General features: G+C 44.7%; 1 protein-coding gene across 8 annotated transcripts in view; it reads right to left on the reverse strand.

Annotated features, from left to right (window-relative positions):
- AFAP1L2 (actin filament associated protein 1 like 2) overlaps positions 1-21804 on the reverse strand; it is a 107091-nt gene that overhangs the window by 75216 nt on the left and 10071 nt on the right. Inside the window, exon 1 of one of the 8 annotated variants that reach the window (XM_058544055.1) lies at positions 8809-8825. The exons of the other annotated variants lie outside the window; for them this stretch is intronic. The gene's annotated coding sequence lies outside the window, so the exon portion shown is untranslated. Of the gene's footprint in view, positions 1-8808; positions 8826-21804 lie in introns of those variants that run through there. 8 annotated transcript variants of the gene reach the window in all.

The following is a 21804-nucleotide window of genomic DNA, read 5'->3' on the forward strand; positions in this document are numbered from 1 at the left end:
CTCCAGGGAAGACCCTAACTGGAATTTCCCACCACGCTGCCCTGAACAGTTTCTCCATTGACAAGGCCCCCAAGAGCACCTGACCCAGAACTTCTGGAAAGATAACGCTGCAGATGTCTATCTTCTTTCCATCTCAGGGTTGTCTATCTTAAGCCTTCCTTTCCTCATGTCTACAATAGGAATGAAAAACTCTACTTACCCTCACAGAATTGAAGGTTAAATAACATAATTCATGTAATGCATTTGTTAGAGGGCACGGCTAACTAACTCTTATTTACTACTTCTAGGTGGCAGGGGCAATGCTGGGTGTGATTTGCACAATCTCTACCTCTGCACTATATATGGATAAAGGTTTAATAAATGCTTGTAATGAGTGGGTTTTTAAAAAATTAAGAATGAGAGAACATGTCACAAAGCTACAAAAACTAAAGCAGTGTGGCAAAGGCATATGAATGTACAACGAGGTTAATGGAAAGACAAGAATGTACAAACTAGGCCCTAGGGTATACAGTGAATTAGTTTATGATAAAGACATTGAGAAAGAAAGATAGATTATTGAAAAACACTGTTGGTACAACAGGGTAGCCATCTGGAAAAATACACATTTAGACCCCTATGTCATACCTCATGAAGAATTTCAGATTACTCAAAAACTTAAAACATGAAAAATAAGATCACAAAAGCACCAGAAGAAAACATAGCTGGTGGGAATGTAAAATGGTGCAGTTGCTTTGGAAAACAGTCTGGCAGTTCCTCAAATGATTAAACATGGTTACCATATGACTCAGAAATTCTGCTCCTAGGTAAATATCCAAGAGAAACAAAAGTATGTGTCCACACAAAAACTTGTACACAGATGTTTATAGCAGCATTATGCATAACAGCCAGAGTGGAAACAACACAAATGTCCACCACTGGATGAAGGGATAAACAAAAATTCATATATCCATGAATATACATACAATGGAATATTATTTGGCCATAAAAAGGAATGAAGTACTGATAACATGCTACCACTTGGATTGGACCTTGAAAACATAATGCCAAGTTAAAGAAGCCAATTGTGAGGACAGGAAGTCAAGATGGCAGTGTAGGCAGACTCTGAACTCACCTCCTCCAGTGGACACAGCCAATTTACAACTATTCGTGGAAAAATTACCCCTGAGACAGAACTGAAAACTGGATAAGAGGAACTCCTGCAACAACGGACAACCCTAACTGAGGTGGAAGAGGCAGAAACTCCCTTCTGGAGAGGAAAAACGCCGCCTTCACAAGCCACAGCGCGTAACGGCCGCCGGGAGCCGCCCACAGGTCCGCAGCCTCCCTGGAGACGTGGGGCCCTGAGCCGGGGAGCCCCCGCTGTGGGCATTTGGTGGACCCAGCACAATCGAGACGAGTGACAGAATATCTGACTTTGCCTGCTACTAAAACACTGGGGAGCACCCCCAGAAAAGCTGGTTCACAAAGAAACTAAAACCGGCTCTTAAAGGGCCCACGCAAACTCACCCGTTTCAGAAAGCAACCTAAAATCACCAGAAAGAAAGGTGCACAGTGCTTTGGTGACAAGAGACTCACCTAATAGGCCCTGAGTGCATCTCAGTGAGAGGTGAGACCTCTCCAGGGACTGGGACAGTGGCGGCGGCCATTGTTGTGGCCTGGTGTGGGCGTGCTGACACAGACGTCATTGGAGTTCTCCCTGAGGCCTGCTACCCCAGGGTCTGCCCCACCCGCTAGAGCACCGATTTAATCCAGCTCAGCCAGGACAGGCAGCCCACCCTAGAGACTGGCCCCACCCAACAACAAGCCCTCAGGCAACTTGTGGGCCTGCATAGATTGGTGACTGGATTCTCTGCAGCCTGGCAACTGAGCCGACTTCAGCGGAGCAGGGTGTGCACAAGGAGCGGGTAGAGAGTGTGGGGTGGTGGTGGAGTGTGTGGGGCTCCCGCCGTGGAGAGACTGGATCTGCTTGGGGAGGTTGGGGCACGCACACGGGGCAGGACTGTGTTGACTATGTGTGGACCTGTGGGCGGCAGGGCTTGTCAGCTGCAGAAGACTTGTGCTTCTCAAAGACCCACATAGGGGGTTTGCCCCACCTTCCAAAGCCTGAAACAATTGGGTGCTCCTGTGCCTGAGGCCAGCCCCACCCAGCTGCAATCCTCAGAGAGCTGACAAGAGACCTAATAGGCTAGAGGCTTACAGCAATTGTAAGGCCCTGAGTCTAACAACCTGCCACACTGGGGGCCTACTCACTTAAAAGACATACTGCAACACAAATGTGGTATTAGAACTTGCAGCCAACTGTACTGGGGCTCCCCACACCTGATAAAGAGACTGAAGGGCCCACAACAACTACAAGCAGCTGAGCATTACAACAGCTGGCCAGGAGCATAACTAGGCCTCCCTGGGCACCTACAAGGAGAGCAAACAGGCCACAACAGAAGGACACACGTAGCCCACATAGGGGTCACTCCTGGAACATTGAGAACTGAGGCAAGCACAGTGCAGGCCTCCTAAGCCATCACTTACATAAGGTCACCTATCCAAGAGCAGGAGACGTAGCTGACCTACCTAATACGTAGACACAAGCACAGGGAAAGAGGGAAAATGAAGAGGCAAAGGAATACATTCCAAGTAAGGGAACAGGACAAAACACCAGAAAAGGAATTAAGTGAAACAGAAATGAGCAACCTACCTGACAGAGAGTTCAAACTAAGAGTGTTACGGATGCTCACTGATCTGGGGAGAAGAATAGATGAACTCAGTGAGAATGGCAACAAAGAAATGGAAGATATAAAAAAGAACCAATCAGAAATGAAGAATACAATACTGGAAATGAAAAATTCACTAGAGGGACTTAAAAGCAGAGTAGAAGATACAGAAGAACGGATCTGTGAGCTGGACGAAAGACTAGAAGAAATTACCCAAGGTGAACAGGTAAAAGAGAAAAGAATAAAAAAGAGTGAGGACAGTCTACGGGACCTCTGGGACAACATCAAGCGCACTAACATCTGTATTATAGGTGTCCCGGAAGGAGAAGAGCGAGACAAAGGGGCAGAGAATCTATTTCAAGAAATAATAGATGAAAACTTCCCTAGCCTAAGGAAGGAAACAGACATCCAGGTACAGGAAGCACAGAGAACCCCAAACAAGATAAACCCAAAGAGGCCCACACCAAGACACATCATAATCAAAATGTCCAGAATTAAACATAAAGACAGAATCCTAAAAGCCGCAAGAGAAAGTCAAGTTACATACAAAGGAAACCCCATAAGGCTATCAGGTGACTTCTCAGCAGAAACCTTACAGGCTAGAAGAGAGTGGCATGATATATTTAACGTGCTAAAAGGAAAAAACAGCCAAGAATACTCTACCCAGCAAGGTTATCACTCAAAATGGAAGGAGAGATCAAAAATTTCCCAGACAAGCAAAAATTAAAGGAGTTTGTCACCAAGAAACCAGTGCTACAAGAAATGTTAAAGGGACTGATTTAAGGGGAAAAGAGAAGACCACAAATAGGAAAAATTATCTATTTCCATGATAAGAACGTAATGGATACAAGTGCACAAAAAAGAGGTTAGATATGATATCAAAAACATAAAAGGAGGGAGGAGGGGAGTAAAGAGTAGAGCTTTCAGACAGAAGTCAAACTAAAGAGACCATCAATTCTGTATAGAAGAAGAAAGGAACAGAGAAGGACTACTAAAACACTGAGAAAAAAAAAGTTAAAAAACGGCAGTAAGTACATACTTCTCAATAGCTACTTTAAACGTCAATGGACTAAATGCTCCAATTAAAAGGCATAGGGTGGCTGATTGGATAAAAAAACAAGACCCATCTATATGCTGCATACAAGAGACACACTTCAGACCTAAAGACACTCACAAACTGAAAGTGAAGGGATGGAAAAAGATACTCCACGCAAATGGCAATGAAAAGAAAGCTGGGGTAGCAGCACTCATATCAGACAAAATAGACTTTAAAACAAAAACTGTAACAAGAGACAAAGAAGGGCATTACATAATGATCAAGGGAACAATCCAACAAGAGGATATAACACTTGTAAATATCTACGCACCCAATGTAGGTGCACCTAAATATATAAAGCAATTATTAACAGACATAAAAACAGAAACAGACAGTAACACAATAATAGTAGGGGACTTTAACACTCCGCTTACACCAATGGATAGATCATCCAAACAGAAGATCAATAAGGAAACATTGGCCTTAAACGACACACTAGAACAGATGGACCTAGTAGATATATACAGAGCATTCCATCCAAAAACTGAAGAATACACGTTCTTTTCAAATGCACATGGAACATTCTCCAGGATTGATCACATATTAGGCCACAAAACAAGTCTCCATAAATTTAAGAAGACTGAAATAATACCAAGCATCTTTTCTGACCACAACTCTATGAAAGTAGAAATCAACTATAGGAAGAAAATCAGAAAAGCCACAAATACGTGGAGATTAAACAAAATGCTACTGAACAATGACTGGGTCAACGAAGAAATCAAAAAATACCTGGAGACAAATGAAAATGAAAATACAACATACCAGAATTTATGGGATACAGCAAAAGCGGTTCTAAGAGGGAAGTTTATAGCAATACAGGCCTATCTCAACAAACAAGAAAAATCTCAAATAAACAATCTAACAATGCACCTAAAGGAACTGGAAAAAGAAGAACAAACCAAGCCCAAAATCAGTAGAAGAAGGGAAATAATAAAAATCAGAGCAGAGGGGCTGGCCCTGTGGCTTAGCAGTTAAGTGCACGCGCTCTGCTGCTGGCGGCCCGGGTTCGGATCGTGAGCGGGCACCAACGCACCGCTTCTCTGGCCATGCTGAGGCTGCGTCCCACATGCAGCAACTAGAAGGATGTGCAACTATGACATACAACTATCTACTGGGGCTTTGGGGGAAAAAATAAATAAATAAAATTGTTAAAAAAAATCAGAGCAGAAATAAATGAAATAGAGACCAAAAAAAAATAGAAAAAATTAATAAAACCAAGAGCTGGTTCTTCGAAAACATCAACAAAATTGACAAACCTTTAGCTAGACTCACCAAGAAAAAAAGAGAGAAGGCACAAATAAGTAAAATCAGAAATGAAAGAGGAGAAATTACAACAGACACCTCAGAAATACAAAAGATTATAAGAGAATACTATGAAAGGCTATATGCCAACCAATTCGACAATCTGGAAGAAATGGATAAATTCTTAGAATCATACAACCTTCCAAAACTGAATCAAGAAGAAGTAGAGAATTTGAATAGACCAATCACCAGTAAGGAGATCGAAACAGTAATCACAAACCTCCCCAAAAATAAAAGTCCAGGACCAGACGGCTTCCCTGGTGAATTCTACCAAACCTTCAAAGAAGACTTAATACCTATCCTTCTCAAACTCTTCCAAAAAATTGAGGAGTGGGGAAGCTCCCTGACTCATTCTACGAAGCCGACATTACCCTGATACCAAAACCAGACAAGGACAACACAAAAAAAGAAAATTACAGGCCAATATCACTGATGAACATCGATGCAAAAATCCTCAACAAAATACTAGCAAATCGCATACAACAATACGTTAAAAAGATTATACACCATGATCAAGTGGGATTTATTCCAGGGATGCAGGGATGGTTTAACATTCGCAAATCAATCAACGTAATACACCACATTAATAAAATGAAGAATAAAAATCACATGATCATCTCAATAGATGCAGAGAAAGCATCTGACAAGATACAGCATCCATTTATGATAAAAACTCTGAATAAAATGGGTATAGAAGGAAAGTACCTCAACATAATAAAGGCCATATATGACAAACCCACAGCTAATATCATCCTCAATGGTGAAAAACTGAAAGCTATCCCTCTAAGAACAGGAACCAGACAAGGATGCCCACTGTCACCACTCCTATTTAACATAGTACTGGAAGTCCTAGCCAGAACAATCAGGCAAGAGAAAGACATAAAAGGGATCCAAATTGGAAAGGAAGAAGTGAAACTGTCACTATTTGCAGATGACATGATATTATATATAGAAAACCCTAAAGAATCCACCAAAAAACTTTTAGAATAAACGAATATGGTAAAGTTTCAGGATACAAAATCAACATACAAAAATCAGTTGCATTTCTATACACTAACAACGAAGTAGCAGAAAGAGAAATTAAGAATACCATCCCATTTACAATTGCAACAAAAAGAATAAATACCTAGGAATAAACTTAACCAAAGAGGTGAAAGATCTGTACACCGAAAACTATAAAACATTGCTGAAAGAAATTGAAGACACAAAGAAATGGAAATATATTCCGTGCTCTTGGATTGGAAGAATTAACATAGTTAAGATGTCCATACTTCCTAAAGCAATCTATAGATTCAATGCAATCCCTATCAAAGTTCCAACAACACTTTTCACAGAAATAGAGCAAAGAATCCTAAAATTTATACGGAACAACAAAAGACCCCGAATAGCTAAAGGAATCCTGAGAAAAAAGAACAAAACTGGAGGTATCACACTCCCTGATTTCAAAATATACTATAGTAAACCTATAAAAAAGCTATAGTAACCAAAACAGCATGGTACTGGCACAAAAACAGACACACAGATCAATGGAATAGAATCGAAAGCCCAGAAATAAACCCACACATCTATGGACAGCTAATCTTTGACAAAGGAGCCAAGAACATACAATGGGGAAAAGAAAGTCTCTTCAACAAACGGTGTTGGGAAAACTGGATAGCCACATGCAAAAAAATGAAAGTAGACCCTTACCTTACACCATACACAAAAATTAACTCCAAATGGATTAAAGACTTGAGTGTAAGACCTGAAACTATGAAACTTCTAGAAGAAAACATAGGCAGTATGCTCTTCGACATTGGTCTTAGCAACATATTTTCAAGCACCACGCCTGACCAGGCAAGAGAAACAACAGAAAAAATAAACAAATGGGACTACATCAAACTAAAAAGCTTCTGCACAGCAAAGGAAACCATCAACAAAACGAAAAGACAACCTAACAATTGGGAGAAGATATTTGCAAACCGTACATCTGATAAGGGCTTAATCTCCAAAATATACAAAGAACTCACACATCTCAACAACAAAAAAACTAACCACCCAATTAAAAAATGGGCAAAAGACCTGAACAGACATTTCTCCAAAGAAGATATACAGATGGCCAACAGACACATGAAAAGATGTTCAAAATCATTAACTATCAGGGAAATGCAAATCAAAACTACAATGAGATATCACCTCACGCCCGTCAGAATGGCTATAATTAACAAGACAGGAAACAACATGTGTTGGAGAGGATGTGGAGAGAAGGGAACTCTCATACACTGCTGGTGGGAGTGCAAACTGGTGCAGCCACTATGGAAAACAGTATGGAGATTCCTCAAAAAATCAAGGATAGAACTACCATATGATCCAGCTATTCCACTGCTGGGTATTTATCCAAAGAATTTGAAAACACCGATTTGTAAAGGTACATGCACCCCTGTGTTCACTGCAGCATTATTCACAATAGCCAAGACTTGGAAGCAACCTAAGTGCCCATCAAGGGACGAATGGATAAAGAAGATGTGGTGTATATACACAATGGAATACTACTCAGCCATAAGAAATGATGACATCCAGGCATTTGTGACAACATGGATGGACATTAAGGGTATTATGCAAAGTGAAATAAGTCAAAGGGAGAAGGTCAAATACTGTATGATTTCCTTCATTAAGTAGTAGATAATAACAACAATAAACAAACACATAGAGACAGAGATTGGATTGGTGGTTACCACAGGGGAAGGAGGGAGGGAGGAGGGTGAAAGGGATAATTCGGCACATGTGTGTGGTGATGGGTTGTAATTAGTATTTGGGTGGTGAATATGATGTAATCTATGCAGAAATAGAAGTATAATGATGTGCACCTGAAATTTATACAATGTTATAAACCAATGTTACTGCAATAAACAAAAAATTTAAAAATAAAATAAAATAAAATAAATAAAGCAAATTCTTTAAAAATAAATAAAAATAAAGTAAAATGACAGAAAAAAATAAATTAAATTAAATTAAAAAAAAAAGAAGCCAATTGTAAGACTCTACATATTATGTGATTCCATTCATATGAAAGTCCAGAATAGGGAACTCTATAGAGACAGAAAGTAAATTAATGGTTGCTTGGGGAGCAGGGGAAGAATGGAAGATAAACAGGTGATAGCTGAAAGGTAAGGAATTTCTTTTTGAAGTGATGAAAATGTTCGAAATTGACTGTAGTGTTGGTTGTACATACCTGTGAACATTTTAAAAGCCACTGAATTGTGTGCTTTAAATGGTGAGTTGTATGAGAATGATATCTCAATAAAGCTGTTTCTTAAAAAAAAATTCTTTTTAAGTATAATTTCAGGGAAAGAATTTCTAAGTATAAGCAAAACCCAGAGCCATAAAAGGGGATAAATGTGACCACACACACACCATCCTATTTCAGAAAAGGAAACATAAAAGTCAAAAGGAACTGAGGCAGAAACTTGCAACTCATTTCCAAAAGGTTAATTTCCTTGACATATAAAATGCACCTAAAAAATTAATTTTAAAAGACCAACAACCCAATAGAAAAATCGATAATGCATATGAACAGAGTATACACACACACGTACATACACAAATACAAATGGCTTTTAAACATATGAAAAGACATTCGACTTCACTCACAACAACAGAGAGATACCAAAAAGAGATACTTCTGCCCCTTCTGATGGGCAAAGAAAAAGTGTAATAACATACTGTGTTGATGAGGGTGATCCTCTGGCACTTTGCTGATGACATGAAAAAGTACACAACTTCTCAGGAGGACAGGTCAGCATTATCTAATCAAATTGTAAATGCACATATCCTTTGACCCAGCAATTCTACTTCTGAGATTTATGCAACAGATATCCTTCATGTGTCTGAATGACCTGCATGCAAGGAAATACGGCATTGTTTGTTATAGCAAGGGACTGGGCAAAACTTAAATGCTCAACAGTTATATAAATTTTGTGATCACCACATAAAGGAATTACTGGGCAGCATTACAAAGGATGCAGCAGATCTATCAGAAATGAGCTCCCAGAAACATCCTTAACTTAAATAAGAAGGTGAACAGCGAGTGTGCTCCATTTAGGGGAAAGAGGGAAAATTATACATACACGACTGCTATTTTATTCCATATATTTCGTCCATAGATGGACTATTTTTTGAAGGATACATAATAAACTGGGGCTTCTGACCAGGGAAAGTGAGTGAACAGGGGTCTGTATCCTTTTGCAGTTTAAAACTTTACACCATGAGGGTTGGAAAGGAGAGAGAAAGGGACAGAGACAGGAGAGGAGGGCAGAGAAAGGAGGAAGGCAAGGGACAGAAGGATGGGAGGAAGAGAGAGAAGGAAGAAGTGAGGGCAGGAGGAAGGCGAGAACAGAGGGAGGACAGGACAGTGAGAATTATTACAGAGAGGAAGAAAAATATTTGGGCGAATATATCCTTGACAGATATTATCATTGAGGGTGGAATCCTAGGGATTTTCACATTCCGTGTTATTAATTTCTGCTACATGTGTGTATTTTATAAGCGTGTATGACTTTTGCCAGAAAAAAATAGACGTAAAATTACGACATTGAACTCCTTATAGAGTGAAATAGCAATCTGAAATGTGTAGCTGTTGTTTACACTATTTTAAATTATTTAAAATAACTCCATTGGAAAAAACGAAAATAACAAAAAGAACAGGAGAAAGAAAAGCTGAGTTTGCCCAGTTGGGCCCCGTCAGCTTAGAAATCTGACCATTTATCTTTGCCCTGGAAAGTCAGCGGAGACACAACGGGAGAGGGAAAATGGAAGCAGAACTTGGTGGAAGTGGGGCGTGTGGACACCTGGCCTGAAGGTTGACAGCATTGAAACACCTACTCCTAATCTCTGAGGCCAGACGCCCTCACTGGCTCTACCTAACCGCTCAGCTCATCTCCGCTTTTTCTCAATCATCCCTTCCCACTTAGTTAACAGAAAGAAAGAAGCAGATTCAGGCCAGGAGCTGGGCTGAGTTCAGATCCCAGTGCTGGCCCTTCATCTCTCTCAGCACCAGCACCCTCATCATTCAACAACAGTGGAGGAGGCTCTTGCCCTAGACCTTCCTAAACTCTATGATCCTATAATGATGGCACAGTGTTTTGCAAATATGTCAAAAGGAAGGGCCGTCATCCTGTAAGTCAACTTCTAGAAGATGGTATTTGAGAGGTGGAATCATTCTCCGATTATTCAGGGGCTTTCTCAGTGGCCATAAATCCCATCATTTTTACACTCCTTGCTGCCTTCAGCCTCTCTATCTCCATGGCTGTTTGGGGCCTTCCTTGCCGAATCAATGGTATTTTGTTTGTGGTCTTGACCCAGCTCCAAGTGATGAACCAACTTCATTGGGAGTGTCTGCTGAGGGCTCTCTGAGAAGGGCCATTGTTCCCCCTACACTTGTCCAAAGCCTCCATTTAGGGACGGCTGTGAGCGTGCACGGAGGACATTCATCACCAGGAACATTTGCCAACAAATGAGAGACAGCTGTTGGGCTCAAACGGCGTGTGGCTGAAGGTTGCCTGCGAAGAGGTTTATTTGCCAAGTGAGACCATCCTCACTTATTTTTTCTTCCCAACTAAGAAATGGGGAAAACGCTCATCTACCCCCTGCCATGTCAGAGCCCAAGATCATCCCACTAATCACATAGCATGCAAGGCTTCACGGGAGCACATCAGTAAACAAGGCCTCCTGCATGCTGGTTAAATATCCACCTCGGGGCCCATAGAGGGAAGCCCAGGTCACGTGAGCCATGCCTGTACAGCCAGGGACCAAGCCTTGCCTCTCTTATCCTCCACGTGCCCACAGTGCTGGGCCCACATGCTTAGCAGGGACTTAAGGCTCGAGGCCTGGTTGAAAGAGGCAGATGGGAAACTCAACAGAAACTCGTGGGAATTACCAGGAACAAAATGAACGCCCACCTCTGTGCTGAACACTCTGTTATGCAGTTTAGGGGCTATAAAACTAGCTATAGGGACAAGCCAGGGATATGAGGAACAGAGACCCACATATGCCAGCACAGGCATGCCGACTGGGTCCCACATGGAGTATGAGCAGCTGGGACCAGATGTGATCAATGAGAGCTGGCTTCTTGGAGGAGGGGAAGGTGGATGAAGGTGGGTGTGATAGGGAAGGGTGGCGGGTCATGTTCTCTGTCATAAAGAACAGCATGAGCAAAGGCCTGGCTGGACTGGCTGGCTGGATACAAAAGAAAGACAGAACAGCTGAACCCAGGCACAGGGCCCTCCTCAGAGACAGCCAACCATCAGCTATGAACAAAGCTGGGGACTCCTCCTCCCCATCCCAAAGGGATGCACCAAGATGGCCAGATTGCAGCTGGTGGACTCAATGCTCCATTTTATATCAGATTCAAATGTGGCTGCAGGTCAGGTTTGGAGCCATTTGAGGATGGAGATCATGTCTAGCTGGAACAGGCTAGACCAAGTAGCAGAATGTGCTCTAGAGTCCGATGGAGCTGGGTTTGGATCCTGCCGGATTGGCTGTGAGCTTTTGCTTGGGCTGCCTCTGGCCTCAATGTCTGGCCTCAATTTCCTCCATCCACAGAATAAGGATAATAATATTTACTGCTGGACCCCTGCCTCCACGCCCCCACGCCCAGTCCTGATTCTGCAGGCCTGGAATAAGATGAAAGTGTCTGATGGAAAAGCTCTGAGAAGCCTTTTATTAACATTCTTAGCTCAGCCTAGCTCAGAGGAACAGTCCCTGCATTCCAGGGGACTTCTCCCAAGAGAAGCAATGCCAAGAATGTCACTGAAAGATTCTAAAACGCTCCTCCACTCAGAACTCCCCCAACTATTCAGATACCCCAAGGAGGCGACAGGTACCTGGTGGAGGGTTAGAGTAGGTAGTTCAGGTTCTCACCCTTACCTCTCCAGAGTCTCCAGGGATTAAACGAGATGGTGAGACTAAAGTACCCAGGGGAGGGATGCTGATGATGAGCCTATGAACAGGATCACTATTAGATGTCGGCAGCAAAGCTTACACCGCTGAAAGTCTGAAAACCCACATTCTGATAGAAACAGCTTCCTTGTCAGTAGCTGTGTTACAGTTAGGTTTAAAGGCTCAGGCCCTCAGTTACCCCATACAGAAAATGGCCTTCACAAGACTTCTGCCACATCTCACTGGGATACTTGTGAAGGTAAAAAATGGAACATATATTGAAATAAAAAGAGGTACTGGTATTATTATTCTTAATAATTGCCCTTGATTCTTGATGCTCCCCTTAATATCAAGAAGGCAGCAGTAGCTGCAGAGCCAGGAAGATGAAGAGAGTAGGGTTGACAAGTAGGGTGCTCTCCCCTGGACAGAGGAAGCGCTGTAAATCAGGAGAGGCAAGATGAGTGCATCCCAAGCAGCCCAGCCCTACCCAGGCTGCAGCCAGTGCTGCGCCTGCCCCACAGCAGCTGCCAGGAGTCTTGCGGTTCCTTGAGCCCAGAGGGACCCCATGGCCAGGCCAGGAAGCAGCAGCCTGGGGTCAGTGAGCATAGCACACCCAGAAGCAGCAAGTCACCCAGCAGATGTCCTCCTGGGGTCACAGCTGGTGTCGAGGCCATGTGAGCACTGGTCCTGATTGCAGAGGGCTTACTATCCTCCACCCTCTTGCAGATGGTTACCCTGGCACGGAAGGGTCCATTGCCCACAGGACTGAAATGAACTTCACCAGCCTGACCGAATCTCCTACTGAGACTTCACTTCACTGTCGACTGTGAGCTTGCATCTAATTGTTCACTTCATCAGCCAATCTCAAACAGGAATCCATCCAACCCTGGGTTCCCATGACCAAGAGAGCCCGCCTTCTGGCACTAAATACCCCAGGGTTGAGATCAATCCAACATTGAAACAATCATCTTTTACATGTGTCCAGCGCTGTCTAGTTTTCAAAACACTTTTATCCATAATTTTTCATTGACCTTCCCGACAAGCCCATGACATGAGTAGAGTGGTAATTATTACAGATGGGGAAAACTGAGGCTGGGGTGACAGAGGACTATTGAGGATAGTGACAGAGGACTATTCTCATACTGATGGGTTCAGAAACAGGAAACAGTTCTTCTTCAAGAATCAGCTTTCCCCTTCCCACACACAGCCTTAATGGCAGCATTACTGAAAGCAAAGGTTTCAGGCATCAGAAATAAACATGGTAGATCCATGGCAAATTCAGCGTAAAGTCTTGTTTCACCACCACCCACCACCAGTCACTAGCATTTTGGGGCTCTGTGTGCTGAACCTACCGAAAAGCTCTGTAAGTACTAGGTTTCACTCAATCCTTATAAACCTCCAAGAAAGAGGGTAATCAGTGCCTTTCAGATGAAGAAATTGAGGGTTGGAGAGGGTAAGTAATTGCCCAAGGTCACAAGCGTCCAAGCTGCATATGAACCAGGTCTGCATAAACCCTGCAACTTTCAACCATTATTATATTCCCTACCACTAAACACAGTCTCAGACAATCTAAACAGTGGGAGAATAAAGCATTCAGTGCCTCTTAAAGGGAGAAGCAATTCAGAGATGCTGGGTAGCTCAGAGATCAAATAGCTGCCTTCCTTCCCTGGCTTTGCCTGGTGGGAAGAATGTGGGACCATCATTCAGGAATCTCAGGCAATTGTCCTGCACCTGCCACCAATGAGCTGTGTGCCTGTGGGCTTACTCCACGCCCAACCTCACCCTCAGAACCCCCTTCAGTAAAGTGTGGAAAACTCCAATAGCTCTAGTACCTCAACCTCTTCAGAAAACTATGAAAAAGAACATTCTTTTAGGATGTGCTTGGATTTTTCCTGTGGAAAAAAAGACTGGAATCCAAGATAGACTCGCTGCCTAACCTACCCATTTATAACAGGCAGTGGCCACTTGGCTGGGTGGCTGGGAAACACCATTTCACTGCTTGTGAAGTGCTCTCAGAATAAGATCCAAGCTCCCTGGCATGGCCCAGCTGTCCCACCTCCTCTCTCTCCACCTTCCCTGTTGCTGACTAAGCCCTGCCCCCTGTCCCCACTCTCCTACACCCACACCATTCTAGCCCACGATAGCCTCAGAACCTCTGCACCTGCTGTTCCCTCTGCCTGGAACTCTCACACCTGGTTCTCCACACAGCAGGCTCCTCCTCTTCATTTAGGTCTCAACTCAAATGTCACCTCCTCAGAGAGACTCTCCATGACCACCCTAGCTAATGGTGGACTCCTCCCTTACCCCCACCAATTACTCTCACATCCTGTTTTCATTTTTCATGTTACTTAGTCTGCTTTCCTTCTCTAGAATGTAAGCTCCATGAGGACAGAAGCCTTGTTAATATTGTGCCCCGCTTTATCCCCACACCTAGACAACACCTGGCACATAGCGAAGCTCAGAAAAATGCCTGTTGTGTGAATACTTGGAAATTCTCCCATGTAAAGGGGCTTTTTAAGGACCTCAGCAAGTTCATGATAAAATTGCAAACCCTTTGAACTGGAAAGGGCCTTGCGCTGACACTTGCACTTAAGAAAACAGAAATGAAGATCTTTATTGTTCTATCACTTGAGGTAACAACATTCCAGTGGACCCAGGAATTGGGAATGCAGGTCCAGAGACGTGGGGAAGAAACTGAACACGTCAGTAAATGGAGAGATTGGATGCAGAACAGCTAGAAGAGATGGCAATAAATGACTTCCAGTGCATGAGAAAGAACGATGGGAAAACAGTCAAACCATCAGAGCCAACCTCAGGGTTTTTTCCATTTTCTGAAAACCTTAAGCTTTAGTTCTTGGCTTGAAACATAGCTGGATTTGCTGCCCACACGCTGGGCCACACCCGAAAGTTAGCTCTTCTGCCCAAGCTCGCAAGACCCCAGGCAGCTCCAGGTCCTGCCTCCTGGGCCCAGGCAGCCTCAATGAGCACACCATTGGGCAGAGCAAAAGTGGGCACTGGTCTGCCTGCTCCAAATGGCTCTTTACCAAGAACACTTGTGCATCGCAAAAAGACTTAAAAAAAAAAAAAAGACAAAGAAAAACAACTATTATTTTAAGGAGAAATAGAGATGGAACGAAAAATGTCAGGGCCAACTCTGTCCAGATCAAACAGATCCAGGGTGGGAGAGGCAGTTCATCTTGTTTGTATGCACCAATTTTGAGTGAATATGCCCATCTCCTGGGTGGAGAGGAGCAAAAATGAACTGCTGCCCAGAGTCTAGCAACTTCATGTCCAATCAATCAGGTACTGTAAAAACCCAATTCCACTGCATTCTACTCGACCTGACAACATGTGGGTGTCAGCTCTTGGCCATGACCTGTACTTAGCAATGTGGACCCAAAGATGACTCCAGTGCTGAGTGGCTGGAGGTGAATGAAAAATACACAACTATTCAAAGCCAGCTCTACCATCCCATCTGAGAGTGGGTTACGAGTATCCCCTTGCCTCGATACGATGGCAGACTTCTAATCGCAACCACAGTTCTGACAAAAGGTAAGCTTTGGAGTTAAATGTAAGGGTGGTCTATTATTACAACCTCACTGGCAAAGGGTCTTGGACAGAGCAGCAATTAATAAGAAGAAAAATGGCCTGTCCACTTACTCCTCCCCATAGGGGGTTGGAGGAGGAGTCTCCCTCCACCACCTCCCCACAGCACACTGCTTGCACTTCTGGTGTTGCCCTCACCATGCCAAACTCTGCTTCAAGTTAGATTTGTAGGCTTCTGGTATCAGCAATGACTATCAACAAACTCTTACAAATGCCCTTTCATCCCCATATCCCATTCTCACCCCCAATAGAGATGACCTTTCTATTATCTACCTTTTTGTTTGTAGGGGTTCCTGCCAATGTGTACTGCTTTATAAATTTTTGTATTATTTTTTTTTAATTTTTGTTTATTTTTTTCCCCCCAAAGCCCCAGTAGATAGTTGTATGTCATAGCTGCACATCCTTCTAGTTGCTGTATGTGGGACGCGCGGCCTTAGCATGGCCGGGGAAGTGGTGCGTCAGTGCGCACCCAGGATTGAACCCCGGCCGCCAGCAGCGGAGCGCGCGCACTTAACCGCTAAGCCACAGGGCCGGCCCCTGCTTTATACATTTTTAATGGCTATAAATACTATTGTCAAATGTCCTATCTGGCTTCGTACCTTTCAGTCAGCACTATGTCTTAAAGATCCATCCATGTTGCTGGATGGACATCTAATCCATTGCTTCTACTGCAGCCTAATTCTCTAGGATGTACATCTGCTGTCATAGTGCACCTGTTCATTCTCCCAGGTGGCTTCCTGCTCTCTACCACACAAATAATGCTGCAAAGATCATCTTTGAACCTACTCTGTGTGGACATATGCAAAAATTTCTGCATGTTCTGAGAACACTTGGCATCCTGCGGCCTCCCGTTTCTGCTAGCCTCGTAGGTGGTTGTTTAGGTTTGTTGCTCTCTGATGACTGAAGGAGTCCAAGCATTTCTTCAGATGCTCATTAGCATTTTAGAGGCTCTTTCACCAATAAACTCTCATTCATACCCTTTATTCATCTTCTTTTCTATTGAGATTTCTGCCTCTTTCTGGTTGATTTGCAGGACTTCCTTATATAGTCTAAATGTTAATCCCTTGAAGGTTTTAGACATTGTAAATCTCTCTCCTTTCTGCCAGCTGCCCATTAACTTTGTCCAGGGTGTCCACTAGTGAATAGGGCCCTTAACTTTGATGTAATCAACCTCTGAGAAAACTTGAGGATAGCAACTATCTCTCAATCATAAATTCCAGTTTCTTGAGCACTCACAATATACCACCCAGGGGGTTAGGTGCTGTGGACACAAAGACAAATAATGGCTTTTGACTCTTGAGGAGCTTACAGCCTCCTAGGAATACAAACTTTCCATCAACTATAACATGGACACAATGACCATGGTCATGGAGGGTTGTGCAAGGTGCAGTGAGGGGTTAAAGATTCGGGGGTGGGTGGAGCCGGCCCCGTGGCATAGTGGTTAAGTTCGCGCGTTTCACTCCCACGGCCCGGGGTTCACCGGTTCAGATCCTGGGAGTGGACCTACTCACAGCTCATCAAGCCATGCTGAGGCAGCATCCCATATAGAAGAGCTACAACTCTACAACTATGATACCCAACTATGTAGTGGGGCTTTGGGGAGAAAAAAGAGAAAAGAGGAAGATCAGCAACAGATGTTAGCGCAGGGCCAATCTTCCTCAAATAAATAAATAAATAAATAAGCAAACTTCGGGGGGTCAAGGTCAAGGTGTCAAGGCTGAATCAGCCTTGACAGATAAGCTTGCCAGGCAGCCCTGACGGGAGGGCATCCCAGGCCAATGGAATAGCACGTTTCCCAACAGCAAAACCAATTTGGGAACCACAAGGAATCCAGTATGGCTGGGGCATAGAGCGAAGTGAGGAATGGCCACAGAGGCTGGACAAATAGGAATGGGCCACGTACAGAAGGAGCTGGGATTTTCTCCAGGGCGGTACAAGGGACAGCATGCTTGCTTGCTTTCCCCACAGCCACTGGCAAGTTGCCCTAGACACTGCCTGCACTCAAGGAAGGGGGCCTGGTTCAAGGGCCTAAAGAAATCTGGGCTCACCTTAGCTACAGTCGCAATATCTTGAAGTCTCAGAGAAACCCACTGACAGAATATTCTAGAAAGAAAAGCGTTCTTGAGTATCCAAGTTAAACCACCAAGACAGATAACAGACATCCATTGGACAGGTCTGGATCGTCCTGAATGAAATGAAGACTTCCCTTCCTGGCCTCAGCTGGAAGCTGCGCCTGCTACTGCTCTTGCCTTGAAAGTTCTCAGCCACAAAATTCCCCAACCACCAAGTGTGCTTAGGCCGGAAATGGACCAAATAAAGTCATTAGTGACACAGCGAATCTTACCCAAGACCCCACCAGGATCTCTGCCAGCCAGCTGTTTCCTCCTGAACCTAAACCATTTTCACACTTAATAATGGCAACTTTTTAAGGAAAAAAAAAAGCCATTTGTAGAGAATATTTTGCTCCAAGCTATGCGATTGCCCTTATTTTTTCCAGCCAGAGAAGAAATCTATATGCACAGACACATGGCATCCAAGTATGAAGACAAAGAGGAGCGTTATGCAAGATGAAGTGAGGGGTTAAAGGCTTCGGGGGGTCAAGGTCAAGGTGTCAAGGCTGAGTGAGCCTTGACACATAAGCTTGGAATCTGGAAGTCACTCCACCCCAACAGAACACAGACTCTCCACACTCTTGCTTTCTTTCCTTCAAGCTGTCTCAGCCTCCCTAGGGCAGAAAAGTGAATCCTGTTGTGGGACAGCAATCTTACCCTTTGAGGGCATTAGGTAAATAGCTTTAGGAAATTTCAAGAAAATGGGGCTGATTGTCACCTGACACCTTCTCTCCTCCAACACACATGTCCCAATCACACCTGATGTCTGTGAAGTGAATGCACTTGCTAGGTTCTTTCCCCTTTCGCTGCAGCCCCAACAGCTAGGTACATTGAGGGCTGCAAGGACGCAAGGAGGGGAGGGAGCCAGACCCCCAAGGTTGGTGCCCCCTACATTCCTGCAACCTACCAAAGGCCTTTTCCAACACAATCCCTGCGGCCACTTTTGCTCTGAGATGGCTCTCAACTCTATTGCTAGGGAAAGGGAGGTAATTAAGTACCCAAAGCCACCTACACACTCTAGAGGCCTCCTGCTTAGGTCAAGAGGCTCTGCCTGCCAGCTGCCATGCCTGCTCAGGAGTCCAGCTGAACTCCAAATGAGTACCGAAACTGACCTGAGCCCACACTCTTGCCCTGATTAGTGGGCCCCATGTTCTCACACAGAGAATGTGGGCTGCTGCTTCACTCATTGTCAACAACATCTCAGTGCCTCCCTGCATACTTGAGAGCACTGGGGCCTTACCTCAGGGTCAGAGAAGCAAAACCCCACACACTAAGAGATTCACTAATGAATCAGAGTCCCCAAAGTCTCTTTCAGTCATGAGTGGAGACCTAGGGGGTGGGGGCACTGGAGGGAGTCATGCTTCAGAAGGATTTGATCCCAAAAGCAACAGACTAAATTCTCCCTCTGAGAACAAAACGGCCTTTCCCACTCTCGAGGGAACCAGCGCATGGCGAGCCGGGAGTGACACCTGGATCCCATAACTCTCGGAGATTTGCTCCCAGCCTGAACTGTTTACAGTTACATACAGCAAACCCACATCAGATGGGCGGGAGATGGACACTTGCCCACTGAGAAGCCAAGAGGTCAATGGGAAAAAATTATTTTAGTCAACGTTGAGCCTTCAAGTTTGGAACTTTATCCAAACTGTGGTGATGTTCTCATGCTCCCCCTGTGCAGATGCCAGGTCCTCCTCTGATGCTCACTTCCCGGGAGCCTGGGCTGGCAGTGGGAGGAGCCCCACACAGGGCTGAGACTGTTTCTTCCACCCCTTGGAGGTTAGCAGGTCATAGGGCTGGTTAAGAACCCATAGAGAGAGGATAAGAACCCTCTTTCCTGGGAATCCTAGTCACTGTGACACTAACCTGCACTAGGCCAGATGGGGTGGCTGGCAAGGCCCCAGGGTTAGCAAATGGCTTGGATGATGAGGGTTGAGGCAGCCTTTGCAGCAGGCCATGTGGAGCAACACTTTCTAGCATCAAGAGTCATGTGGGACAGATTTCCCCTCAGGCCTCCTCTTCCAGGAGGGAATGAGATGCTCCCTGTCTGGCTGAGAGCAAGCCCCATTTTCCCCACCCTGACTCTGAGATCATCAGCTCTTCATGGAGAAGCCTGGGATTCCAGCCATGGCTACTAGAAATGAGAGCCTGAGGCTACTAGAGAGCCGGGGTCAAGGGGAGGATCTCTCTTTCTGGGTCTTTCTTGCCTCAGGAATCCCTTTTCTAGACTTAAGACCCAGGAGACCTAAATAGAATTGGCAGAAAAAAAGAGAGTGGAAGAAAATCAACAGGGGAGAATAAGAGAATGAAAGAAGAGACAGGGAGGGAGGGAAGGGGAGGGAGAGAGAGAGAGAGAGAGAGAATGGTGCATGTGCGGGAGGAGCTGTGAGCCTGTGTGCACCCAGGAGAGTTCTGGAGCACCCAACACTCACCCTGTGCGTGATGGTTTTGTCATCAATCCAAACTGCTTTGCCACAGGCTCACTTTCAGAGCATCTAGGATGTTACTGACTTGAACCAGAGGCAGGCTTCCACCGTCTCCAGTGAGACATGAGCCTCACTCAGCTCAAGAACCTGCAGTGGCTCTCTCAGGAGATCCCCAAGGGCTGCAGACACCTGGGGCTGTCATAGTGCAACTGCGTCACAGCCATCCAGACAGCCACACTTGACCATCATATACACCATGATCCGCAGCCACAATTCCAGCAATATCAACTGCAGGGACCCCCATCTCTAAAACATGCCAACAGACACGTAACCCAACTCCATCATGACTGTCATGGACCAGCCGCACTGCAGCAGGTGTGAGGTTGAGACTTGCCGCTTGTGCCCAAGATTTGCCGCATTGCCACCCTTTATTTCCTTTCACTTGTGCAGGAAACTGCAAAGAAGAAGCCACAGGGGGCCTCTGTTAACTGTAGTACCTAATGGTGGTGCCCGTCTTTATTTCTCCAAAGAATGTGCTAGAAGGGGATGCCACAAAAGGCCTGATGATGCAAAGGGCAGGAGGGTGGTGACTATCTCAAGCTCATAAGGAGTCTGGGATTGCAACTGAGAATATTTGCCCCCAAGGAGACCCAAGACCCTAAAGATGAAGATGAGATGCCCCAAGCAAACTCGCCACCAATAGGTCCCAGTGCTGATATCAGGGATACCAAGCACCCTTGCAGAGTTCCTTCCAAAAGGACCACATTTGAATTTTAGTAAATCAGCTCAATATGTTCTAGGACTGTGGGTATTAAATAAAAGAAGTCAGTGAAATCTCCAAACAATAAGCTCATTCAACACAATCTTTTTTTCTCCCCCCATCTGGGAACTTGAATACAGTTAACATGAATAAATGCTGTTGTGTAAAAACTGGGGGAGAAAAAAAGCGGGCTGGAGGATGGAAGGAAATGGCAGGGTTCCCACTTGTTGGTCTAACAAGAAGGCTAAGACAGTCCCCAGAACCCAAAGGATGCCAGCGTGCCAGGGTAGCCCTGGGGAGATGGTGGCAACAGTCTGCGGTCCAGGTAAGGAAGTCTCTGGAATTTCCCCACCCATGCACTCCCAGCTTCTCCTCTGCAGCCTTCCCATCTTTGCACTCAAATTAGAAGCGGGCTCTTGGGGGTACCCCAAACCTGGTCCTTCCTACGTGGACCAGCCAGAAGCCAGGCCTGACCCTGCGTCAGGGAGGTTTCACTTTAAATATGCACAAAAAAATATTTCCTGTCTCTTCCCCCACCTCTACCATCCCCCAGCAAAGTCAAGACAATTAGAACTAAGGACTGCACCAGCTATTATTCTGCAATTCTTCCTGACTATCCCAAGAACTATCCAGATAGTCCCAAGACTATCTGGAACAGACCTGCCTTTGTCAATGCCTAGTGGCTTGGACATGTCTGTGATTAAGAAGAGTTGCACACGTGAAATCCTCCAGTGTAATTCATGGTTGAAAGTGATCTGGGCCCATATGGTCCCCATGAACAGAAGTTCTACAGCCTTCCAACACACTGTACTTAAGGAAGATGGGAAGACACAGATCCAGTTCCTCGGGTCATGGAGCCAGACACGGTTCACCCGAAGAACAA

Source organism: Diceros bicornis, chromosome 6 (assembly GCF_020826845.1).
Source record: "Diceros bicornis minor isolate mBicDic1 chromosome 6, mDicBic1.mat.cur, whole genome shotgun sequence".
NCBI classification, from domain to species: Eukaryota; Metazoa; Chordata; class Mammalia; order Perissodactyla; family Rhinocerotidae; genus Diceros; species Diceros bicornis.